Here is an 11,130-nt window from a genome sequence, read left to right on the forward strand (position 1 = left end):
CAACCATCCCTTTAAAAACTTATCAGACCTGGGAGCGTGAACGATCTGGGAAGCCCCTCCTCCACACACTTTACACAAGGTCCCGATTATCAGTTTGTAAACTGCAAAAATTGTCCCCATTTTAAAATTATCTACTGGAAGTTAAAGACATAGGAGAATCAGTAATAACATAGGATTGCTAACTTGCATTCACTTTAGGGTCAAGAGAGAGAGACTACAGGGGAGAGGGAGAGAGAGAGATGAAAAACTCTTTGACTACTTTGACCAAGACTTAGAAGAGGGTTACTGAAGAAATCCTTTCTAGCTTTTTCATGTGAGAAAGCAGAGAGAGAGACAAAGAGAGAGAGTTCACAGACCCAGAGAGAATTACAAGAAATTTTTCCACCCCCTCAGACAATCCAGCAACATCTAAACTCTTCTATCATATTAGAGCATTGAACACTGCTGACATATTTTGATACAAAGAGTGAGAATCTAGATGATGAGTCTAAAAAATTCACCTTTATTTACCTAAAAACAACAAACCGAGTACTTTTACCAAAAAAAGGAATTAGAAGTCTGAAATTGTTGGAGAAATACTACCAGCAGCATTAATCTTATTACCGGTTTGCAAAAATTAATGACTTATTAGGTAAAAAATTTATTTATCATACAAAAAGAGATCACCTTATAACGAGAACAGGCAGTCGAATACTGCCGTTACGTCAAAGACGACAGCCATATGTAACTGAGGGTGTGATGATAACCGGAAATACCAGCTAATTGATTAAACTCATTTGGCAGATAAAATGGGGTTATCAGCACCGAAAACTAATATTGCCATATGGCGCTAATAACCGGAATTATCGGCACCGACCAGCCCGAACTACATCCCATTTTTACCCACAAATTGCCGACAACGCTGTGACAAGCCAAATGACTTACCTGAACGCTGTTAACCAAGCCCAACACCTGGGACTGCCTGTATGTCCCAAAAATTCCCTTCATCATTCAAAATTGAGAGAGAGAGGAGAGAGAGATTCAGGGAAATTCAGGGTTAGTATTTAATGTTTTAATGAAAATTACATTGCAGTAAACCCCGGAACACTCATGGTTAGGTGGATTAACAAAATTTAGGTGGGAGGTGGATCAATATCTAGTCATGACGGCATTCACGGGAAAGCAGGTAACCCATGTATTTTCACTCTGAAAATTCACTATCTCTGGTTATCCCATTTTCAGCAGGTGAGAATGAATAAATGCAGAGAGAGTAAACTATTCAGTCTAAGGTATAGGCATTTTTACAGGGTTTTTCTTGGTTTCTATCAAAATGGGCAGCAGTTAAAGTGTTTTAGATGGGGCTAATCACAGCCTTCCATGATTAGTAGAGGGTCATGGAACATCCCATGTGGCTAATCGGGACCTCTACTTAAAAGGGAAACTTAAAATTACATAAAAAATTAAATCAAAACTTTTCATGGATAGACTGTAAAATGTTCACGCCATGTGAAAACTCACAGCCTTCCATGACAAGTAGTTAGGATAGAGATGAAAAATAAAATCCATGTGAATTTAGGCACTTGAAAACCTGAGGGATTACTAATGTGAACCTCAGGTTTCAAAGCATTCTATAAGAACAAAATCCCATGGGGCAGAATACTTTCACGTTGGAATCATCAACAATTTTGGCATTGAAATGTCTGACTCAACAGTCAGAGAAATTGAACAGGTGGGCAAACATTTCATAAAGCCTGTTGCAAGTACCATTGAGTAAAGTTTGAAAATATCCATAGCAACACAAGCTAACCAAAGAAGAAAGTTTGATTTGTAAGACATCCTAATCAAAAGAATTAAGTCAAACTTAACATTATTAGTTTGAACAATGGCATTTGCAAAGTGAGTGTTCCAAAATGATATTTTTAAAAATAAATGATAAAACAAAGTGTTACTTACCTCGCAGATATATACTTTGCTATAGTCTCCTGACGTCCGACAGAAAATCAAAACCGCGACACGGAATGGCAGTGTCAGGTGATTCACCATACCCCGCCGCTGGGTGGGCGGAATAAACCATTCCTGCTTAATCAGATTTTCTTCCACCTGTCTCCTGAGGGGAGGCTGAGGTTATTATCAGATATATCTGTTGCAAGTATGTACAAAACTTTATTTTATCATAAAAATATCATTTTTGTACATGCAACTTACCCGTCAGATATATACTTAGCTGATTGGCACCCTTTGGAGGAGGGCAAGAGACAGCTAATAACTAAAAACGGAAACAACATATGTTGCAGGAAAACAAAAACCATGGTTCTTACCTGATTGGGCAGAAGACTTCATGGATACTGTCTATGAGTCTGCTTGCCTCAAGAGCTTCCAGTGAGGATGTGACCAAGTGACTGACAGCCCTTCTGGATCATATCAATGGGGATGACCCACTTACATGACAGAGCCTGTATATGGATCGTGGGTCAATGGGGCTTAACCCACTTACATGACAGAGCCCTCACCTGAATCATATCAATGGGGGGCTATCCTCTTACATGACAGAGCTAGGTGTCCATAAAAAAAAAAATACAAGGAACAACAACCAATCCCGAACCACCTGACCAATCCTAACCTTGTTAGTGATAAGAATGAAAAGGAAGCATACCTCCAACACCCTCTTCAATCCAATTACAAAAACACACACCAAAGCCTTAAAAACAACCAAAAACTAAACTAAAAAGGATTAGATTCAGCCTCTGTCCCAGCACCTAAATCCGGGATATGCAGCTCCTAGAGAGAAGCACTTATCATAAGTAACACGAACATCTTCAAATAATGAGAAGCAAACACTGAGTTACATCTCCAGTAGGTAGAGTCCACAATAGACTGGAGAGACAACGCCTTGTGGAAAGCCAAGGAAGATGTAGCAATGGCTCACCTCATGTGCATTCACTCTGCTGAGCCAGTCTCATCCTCACATGACAGATGAGCTTCCTTGATGACATCCTTAAAAAGAAAGCCTGGCATTCTTTGAGATCGCTCTTGAAGGATCCCTGACAGAGCACCAAAGACTTTCTCGACTGTTACCTCCCAGCAATTTCTTCTTTTCAAGTAGAATTTAAGACTTCAACTGGACATAGAGTGTTCCAACTCCTGTCCTGAATGATTGGAGAGTCTTTTAACCCTCAAAACTTCTTGGCCATGGTTTAGAAGGATTCTCATTCTTTGCTAAGAAGATGGTTTGAAAGAGCAGATCGCAGAGTCCTTCTTAAAACCAACAGAACCTGTCTAAGGCCTGTATTTCACTTATTCTTAGCTGAGGCAAGAGCAAAGAGAAACAGCTGATTTCCTGGTGAGATCCCTGAAAGAGCTTGATTGAGGAGGCTCAAATTTTTCAGACATTAAGAATTTTAAGACCACGCCCAAATCCCAACTGGGAGGTCTAGGGTCTTGATTTTGAAGTTTCAAAAGACCTTATAAGGTCATGAAGGTCTTTATTATCAGAGATATGTGTCTAAAACTGAGGATAACATACTCCCTGTACCCCTTAATGGTGGAAACAGCGAGGTTGGTACTGCCCTTCAGGAAGAAGGAAATCAGCAATGTCTGTCATTACAGAGGTACTGAAAGATATCTTCATTGGTCCTGCACCATCTTCTAAAGACCTCCCACTTGGGACTGGCAGAGGCGCAAGGGCTGAGATCTCTGGCTCTGGCAATAGCCCTTCGCAGTTTTGTGCGAAATCCCTTCGCCTGACCAGTCCTTCGATAGTCTGAAGGCAGTTAGATTGAGAGCAGAGAGGTTCTGGAATCTGTTGAATGGGGTTGTTTGAGAAGATCGCCCTGAGTGTGGAGCGATCTGGGAAAATCTATCATCCATTCCAGTACCTCTGTGAACCAATCTTGAGCTGGCCAAAACGGAGCTATCAGGGTGAGCTTCGCGCCTTTGAAGACGCAAACTTTCTTATTACTTCTCCAAGATCTTGAATGGGGGGAAAAGTACAGCCCGCTCTAATCCGGTCCATTCTAGGGAGAAGATTGTCATTGCAACTGCCCCGGGTCCGAGAGATCGAGAGCAGTAGTTTCCAACCTCTGTTCCAGTGGGTTGCGAAGAGGTCGATATGGAGCCTTCCCACAGGTTCCACAGCCTTTCGCAAACTTTGAATGAAGAGTCCACTCTGTGTGGGAAGGACCTGATTTTTCCTGCTGAGAAGATGTCGGCCTCACATTCCTTTCTCCCTGAACAAATCAAGTGAGGAGTCTGATCTTCTCTCCCGCCCATAACAGCAAGGCGGCCTTGCTGCGATGTAAAAGGAGAAGGAGTGAGTCCTCCCTGTTTTCTCCTTATATAAGCCAGGGCTGTGGTGTTGTCTGGAGTTCACTTGAACTACTGTCCTTGACCAGAAGTCTCGAATTGATGAGAGCCAAATGAATGGCTGATAGTTCTTTCTGTTGATGTGCCAGTTCACCTGGTCTCCTCCAGGTGCCTGAAACTTCTTCCGACCCCAGTGTTGCTCCCTCATCCCACCTTGAGGCCTGAGAACAACATAGGGTAGGGCTCAAGCAACTGCAGAGACAGTCCTTGACCCATTTTGTGGGTCTAACCACCAGTTGAGATGTTCTTTACCTTGACATGAGATCTGAAACAAGTTGCTAAGTCCTGGGACTTCCTGATCCCAAGTGATTCTTTAGGAAGAACTGGAAGAGGTCTGAGGTGAAGTTTTCCAGAGAAAAAAACGAACTGTTCCATTGAGGAAAATGGTCCCCAGCAGACTCATCCATTCCCTCGCCTTGAACATCTGTTTTCTCCTTAGAAAGTCTGTCACCTTTGAATGCAGCATTCCCATCTTTCTCCTGGGATGGAAAGGCTAGAAACCCCGAGAATCCATCCAGAATCCCAGGTAAACAATGCCTGCTGAGGGGAACATCTGGGATTTCTGTAGATTCACTAAGAAGTCCAGAGACTGTCAGATTTAGGTGATGAAAGGTCCTCCAGACAACTTTCCTTGATTGGACCGGAATCAGCCAATCGTCGAGATACATTGATATCCTCACCCTCCAAATGCAACCAGTGCCACATTCCTTAAGAATGCCTGGAACACTCAGGAGCTGTGGAAAGACCAAAGCACAGGGACCTGAATTGAAAAACTTTTCCGCCAATCATGAACCTTAGAACTTTCTGGAGGAGGGATGATGGGAATGGAAGTACATCCGAAGGTCCAGGGAGACCATCCAACCCCTGAATAAGAGCTGCAAGAACTGAAGAGGTAGTTTCCATTTTGAATTTCTTCTTGATGACGAAGAAATTCAGGGAGCTCACGCTCCAGAGACCGGTCTCCAACTCCCGAAGATTTTGGAACAAGAAAAAGACGATTGTAAAACCCCGGGAATGGAGGTCTTGAAACCGGTTCTATGGCAGCTCTTTTCTAGCATTTGTCTACTGCTAGAAGAAGGGCTTGGTTCTGATGGATCCTTGTAGTTCGCGGATAACTCCTGGGAGTTGATGTTAAAGGAGTGTTTCCTGAAGGGAATGAGGTAGCCTTTCTTAAGAATGGAGAGGGACCAGTCGGTCCGTTCCCTTCTGTGCCCAGGCTTCGAATTGTAGCAGTCTGGCACCCACTGGAGTCTGGAGGACTTGATTTTCACTTTGTCCTTTGATAGGAGGGAGAGGAAGGTCCTCCTTCTCTCAGGTCTTTTGTTTGAAGGAGGATCTGATAGACCTGGATCCTCGAAAGTGGCCTCCTGAAAGGGGGTCTTCCTTCTTAGCGAAAGGGAACAGCAGGTCTCATCCTCTTAGACGACTGGGCCAAAGATCCTGTGTCGCTTTCTCAGACAAAGAACGAGAGACCTCCTTCTCACAAGTGCCCTTGAGGAAAAGATGGAGAAAAGGGAGCAAACAGAAGAGAGATCTCTGGGAGAGACCAGACTTTGTGGAGGAAAGAGCTGAATACTGACCCTTCTTCTACAGGCCAGTCCGAATAAGGCAGCGATTTCCACAGAGCCGCCCCTCACAGTTTTGTCCAAGCAAGACAAAACACTCTGAGGTCATCCATACTGAGGAGTCCTCTTCAAGAGTCCTCTGGCCAAAGGCCCCAAGAGACCAATCCATAAAGTTAAAAACCTCCAGCACTTAAAAAGGCCTCTTGAGGAAATGGTCCATTTTGCAAATTCCCCAAGTCGCCTTGGCTGAAGAAAGAGAAAGTCTCTGAAGAGTCAACAGATTAGAAAAGTCTGGAGCATCAGCTGAAGAGGGGAGAGCCAACCCATCAGGTTCCTTAGTCTCATACCACATTCCTGACTTTCCCAAAAGCCCAGAAGGGGGAAAGAGAAACAGTCTTGCTTGCATCCTTCTTAGATTGCATCCATTCTCCTAAGCCTTTAAGAGCTTTTCATGGAGATCGTAGAGACGATCTTAACTAAAGAGGAAGGGGAGAGGCCTTGGTGCTAGAGTCCCACAAAGATCCCGGAGAAGGAGGGGCAGCATGGCAAAGAGAATCTCCAAACTCCTGAACCAGTAAAGCTGTCAACCTCTTGTAATCAGAAACCCAGATATCCTTAGGGATTCCTTTCTGAAACTTCTCCAGGCCAGGCGGAGAGGAAGGTTTAAAGAAGAAGAGGCCTATCAGAGAAGAGAGCTGTCTGAAGGAGAAGCACTTTTGTCCACTGGAGAAACAAATGGAGAGAGAAGCCCTGCAAGATGACTGGCGCCTGACAGGAGAAGAGGCCTGACACCGAGGAGCCTTGCTGGGAGAGGGGCGCCTAACTAGACGAAGGAGGCTGGAGAGGTCCTTCTACGTCCACTGATGAGAGCCTTCCGAGAGAGGCCGCTTGAAAGTGGAGGGCTCAACAGGAGAAGACTGTCGACAAAGGAAGCGGGAGGAGCTGAAGAGACGAGCGCCATGCCAAAGGAGAGCGCGAGGAGAAGCGCCTGAAGGAGAGGAGCGCCTCCAGAGACGAGCGCCTAACAGGGAGAGGAGCGCCAAGGAGAGGAGCGCTACTGGGAGAAGAGCGCCTGTTGAAGAAAAAAACTTCAGGAGAGAGCCTGAAGGAAGCTCTGCTGCAGGAGAAGAGCTAACAGGAGAAGAAGTTGAAGAAGAGACTTGCCTGGAACTGTTCTTAACAGGAAGAAAGTCATCCTTCCTACGAGAAGAGGAGTCCTTTGATAAAGATCCAGCAAAGAGCCGATAACTGAGCCTGGAGGCCGATCAAAATCTGCTTCGTTGACTCTGACCACCAGAAGAAGAGGAGGGGAGACTAGTTCTCTTCCTGACTACAGGAGAATCCTCCGGGAAGCGCCAGGGGCTAGAGTCCAAAGCCTCCTCTAGGAGCCTTCCAAGATCTTCAGAGGGAGACACCTCAGCCGAACTCCAACCACGCCTTGAGAAGACGAAGCAGAAGACGAGAAACACTTTTCAGGATCCTTTCTACAGTGATCCAAGGCAGCCTGGGACGAACTAACAGGAGCGCCGAAGGACGCCTGATCGCTGGGGGAGCGTTTCACATCCTCCCCAAGCGGCTTTCGGATATCTCCTCCACTGGTCCTGGGAGTTTGGAAGAGGTCCCAGGGCCTAGAGCAATGCGAGCCGGTCAGACGCCCCTCCACTACACTGGGGACACTGCACATATCACTGTCACTTTACCTTTCCTTCATCACGCATCTGCAAATTTCATACGGATCGTTCCCTTCATTGCAGCTATTTCAGAGGATTTAATCCACAGGTTTGATGAAAGGAGAAGGGGCTGAAACCAAAGGATTAGGAGAGCTCACAGAGTTAATGTCTAAATCGCGGCTCAGCAGAGCGAGACCTCCCTTGAGCCTGGAGGCCTTCCTAACCTATCCTTCAACTTCTTCAAATAAGAAGTTCAAACCTTCCATTCCTTGATCAGACAAGATTCTCACATTCTTGCACCTATTGTCCAAGAACAACTCATTCCCTACACTCATACATACAGTGAGGGATCTAAAGCCGCAACCTCACCTTACACTCTGCCTAACACACACACGAAACACAGGTGAACATTGATCAGACATCTTAACAGAAAATCCAAAAAGCTGAATCAAAAACAGTCCACAAAAGCGTATGCCAAACCAAAGATCCAACACGCCACCAAATCAGCCCAAAAGATCCTCAGCAAGCGTTTAGAAACGAAAATCAAAGCAGAGGAACTAAATAACAGATGTTGCCTGAACCAGCGACAGAGAAAATCTGATTAGAAAACGAATGTCTTATTCCCGCCACCCAGCTGCGTGGAATGGTAGATCACCTGACCTACCTGTCGGTGCCGCGAAATTTGAAATTCTGTCGGGAACGCCGGAGACTATAGCTAAGTATATATCTGACGGGTAAGTTGCATGTACAAAAACATGATTTCACTACATATATTTTGTGAGTTGCATACTTGGTAGCTACACTAGGCTATGCTTGATGTGTGAGTTCCACTTGGTAGATTGCACAAGAAGCTCCATGCCCGTCTCAGTTCGTAGATTCCAGACAGCATTCAATATCACAATATACTTTGAAAATTATACAAAGCCCTTGTTTTTTCAAAACTGAACCATGGGTGTGAAATATATTAATCAGCAACATCATGTCGTTTAAAAGATTTTGGATTCCGTACACCATGCTGGAATTAAGTTGGCCACAGGTGCTTTTACAACTTCATCCATTCCAAGCCTCCCAGTAGATTCTGGTAGACTACCTTTAGACCTTCATCATCAGTCGTCCATTGCACTATGTTGGTAAAGATTACAAAGACTCCCAAACTCTATAACCTTTCAGGCTGCTAACAGCAAAAAGTATTTACGTACTATGAGTAACACCATAGATCTCCACAACCCTATGGATATAGGGTAGGAGAGATTTTGAATACTAATCTTCACATTGCCCGGAATGAGGTGCTTCCATTCAAAATAACGCCCATCCCTCCATGGAAGTTACCAGAGATGATATTTTGCGATTACCTTATTAGCACTAAAAGTAATATGACAGAGACAGAAACCCACTAAAATTTTATGGAACATGTTGAAGAACATAAAAACTCTACCTTTATATATATTGACAGCTCGAAATCCAGTAATGGAATTGGAATTGGAGTATAGAGTGATGATTTTAATTGTAGAAGTACAATACCTGTCATGATGTCTATTTTCATTGTGTAAAGGTATGGAATTTTATTTACCTTTTATTGAGAGAATAGCAACTTTCAATAAGGGAAACTTTTCTATTTTTAGTGACTCAAAAAGTGCTCTACAAAGTTTAAGTACTTTTAACTCTACTAATCCACTGGTTTTAAAAACTCAAGAGTGGCTCTATACACTATAATGAAATGCAGAGGAATAAAGGTGAAGTTGTGTTGGGTACCAACACACGTAGGAGTGTCTGGTAATTAAAAGGCTGACAAACTAACAAAGGAAGCTGTAGCTGATATGCTTCCATGGGAATACAGACTTCCATGCAATGATTTCTTACTAGATATCAGATCACTTGCTAGGAATATATGGCAGGAATGTTGGAATACAGTTGGGGCAAACAAAATTAAAGAAATTATGAGTGTCATACTTCCTTGGGAGTACAAGAAAATGCCCAAAAAATGGGAACCTGTAATCTGCTGCCTCAGAGAAGAAGTTGTTTATGGTGCCAGTGGCATTTTAAAATTTCTATTAGAAGCAGATCTTCTGCAAAAAATCAGTGGTTGAATGCAATCTACAGAAAACACATTGGGTAGGTGATAAAATATGACATTTTTAAGTAATCTGTATTCTTCCTAACTATACAAACCTGAGGTCCTTTACATAATCAGTTACTTTCAGTGAAGCTGGAACGGCCATTTAACTTTCAAATAAGGTGGTTAGGCAGTTAACTACCATCTGGTTGGCAGGAATCCCGCCGCCTCGATGTAAACATTCCAATTTGCCTTTCGGCCCAGGTAACAGATTGAGGGGTGGCATGAGGTAGGCATAAAACTGTAGGGGACCTCAGGTTTGTATAGTTAGAAAAAATAAAAATTACTTTGAAAATCTGTCACTTGTTCCTACACAATATACAAACCATTGGTTGTTTACAGGAATCTGAATGAGTCTGAGCTGACAAGTTCGCCACACCTGAGTTCTCTTCCTGGTCAATTAGAGCGAGGAAGAGTACCATGCCTCTGACATGTTGAACAGAGTGTAAGAACTGCATGGTCAATTGTCAGACTTCTGGGCCTTTTTGAATGAGTGGGAAAAATGCAGCAACATTCGAAAAAGTGCTAGGATGAACCCACGAGTCAGAGACAACAAATATAAGTATTGGGTTTGTTTTGTCAAGGTCCCCTTGCTAGAAAAAGGGGCAGGATTGCTTCTATAAGTCTAAAACAGAGAATAGAATGGATGCTCAATGTCACACTTTCCTGAATCAGTTGCCAGCTCCAGCATGTGACGACTTGTTATCCTTCTCTCTGCCCATAGAGAGAGAGAGAGAGAGAGAGAGAGTGAAGGATGATGAAGAAGAAAGAGGAGGCGAGACCAGCCGCTCACAGATAAACTCTTCCTTCCATAACTGAACAACTTAGGCGAGATGCAACCTGTCCTCTTAGAGCCGGGTAAGCTACACAACTTGTTGAGCAGCCACCACAGGACCCAAGGAAAAGGTGTCCAAGGACTTGTGGGCAATGTCCGGGAGGTAAAATGACATGAAGGTGGTCTGGCATGACCACACCCCTGCTTTCAGTACCCAAGGAACCAACAGATTCTTTCGGAACACGAGGGATGGACCAATGCCCCTGGCTTCATGAGCTCTCCGACGGAACGTACTGGTGTCATCCTCGCCAGCAGTAGAGTACGCTCTCTTGATTGTCTCGCAAAGCTAGAAAAAGACTATGTTCTTGGCGAGCCAGTACTAACAAAGAGTCACTGACACTCAGGCCAGAGATGTCAAGTCCTAAGATAGCACCGCAGCACTCTAAGTAGCATCTTGTCTAGATCATTAGTAACAAAGTCCTCTAACGAGGGGATCGTGAAGGACTCAAATCTGGCATCAGGGACCGACGGATTCTGAGTCTTCGCTACAAATTCTGGAACGAAATCAACTGATTTCCATCCCCTTGAGTGTTTAACATCAAAGGAACATCCACAAAGTTCGCCTATTCTCTTCACCAATGCCACGGCAAGCAAGAAGACAGCCCT

At 44.0% G+C, this 11,130-nt stretch overlaps 1 protein-coding gene across 1 annotated transcript in view; it reads right to left on the bottom strand.

Annotated features, from left to right (window-relative positions):
• LOC136835283 (uncharacterized) overlaps positions 1 to 11,130 on the bottom strand; it is a 36,016-nt gene that overhangs the window by 18,699 nt on the left and 6,187 nt on the right. The window lies entirely within an intron of this gene.

The sequence above is a fragment of the Macrobrachium rosenbergii genome, chromosome 55 (genome assembly GCF_040412425.1).
Source record: "Macrobrachium rosenbergii isolate ZJJX-2024 chromosome 55, ASM4041242v1, whole genome shotgun sequence".
In the NCBI taxonomy this organism is placed as follows: domain Eukaryota; kingdom Metazoa; phylum Arthropoda; class Malacostraca; order Decapoda; family Palaemonidae; genus Macrobrachium; species Macrobrachium rosenbergii.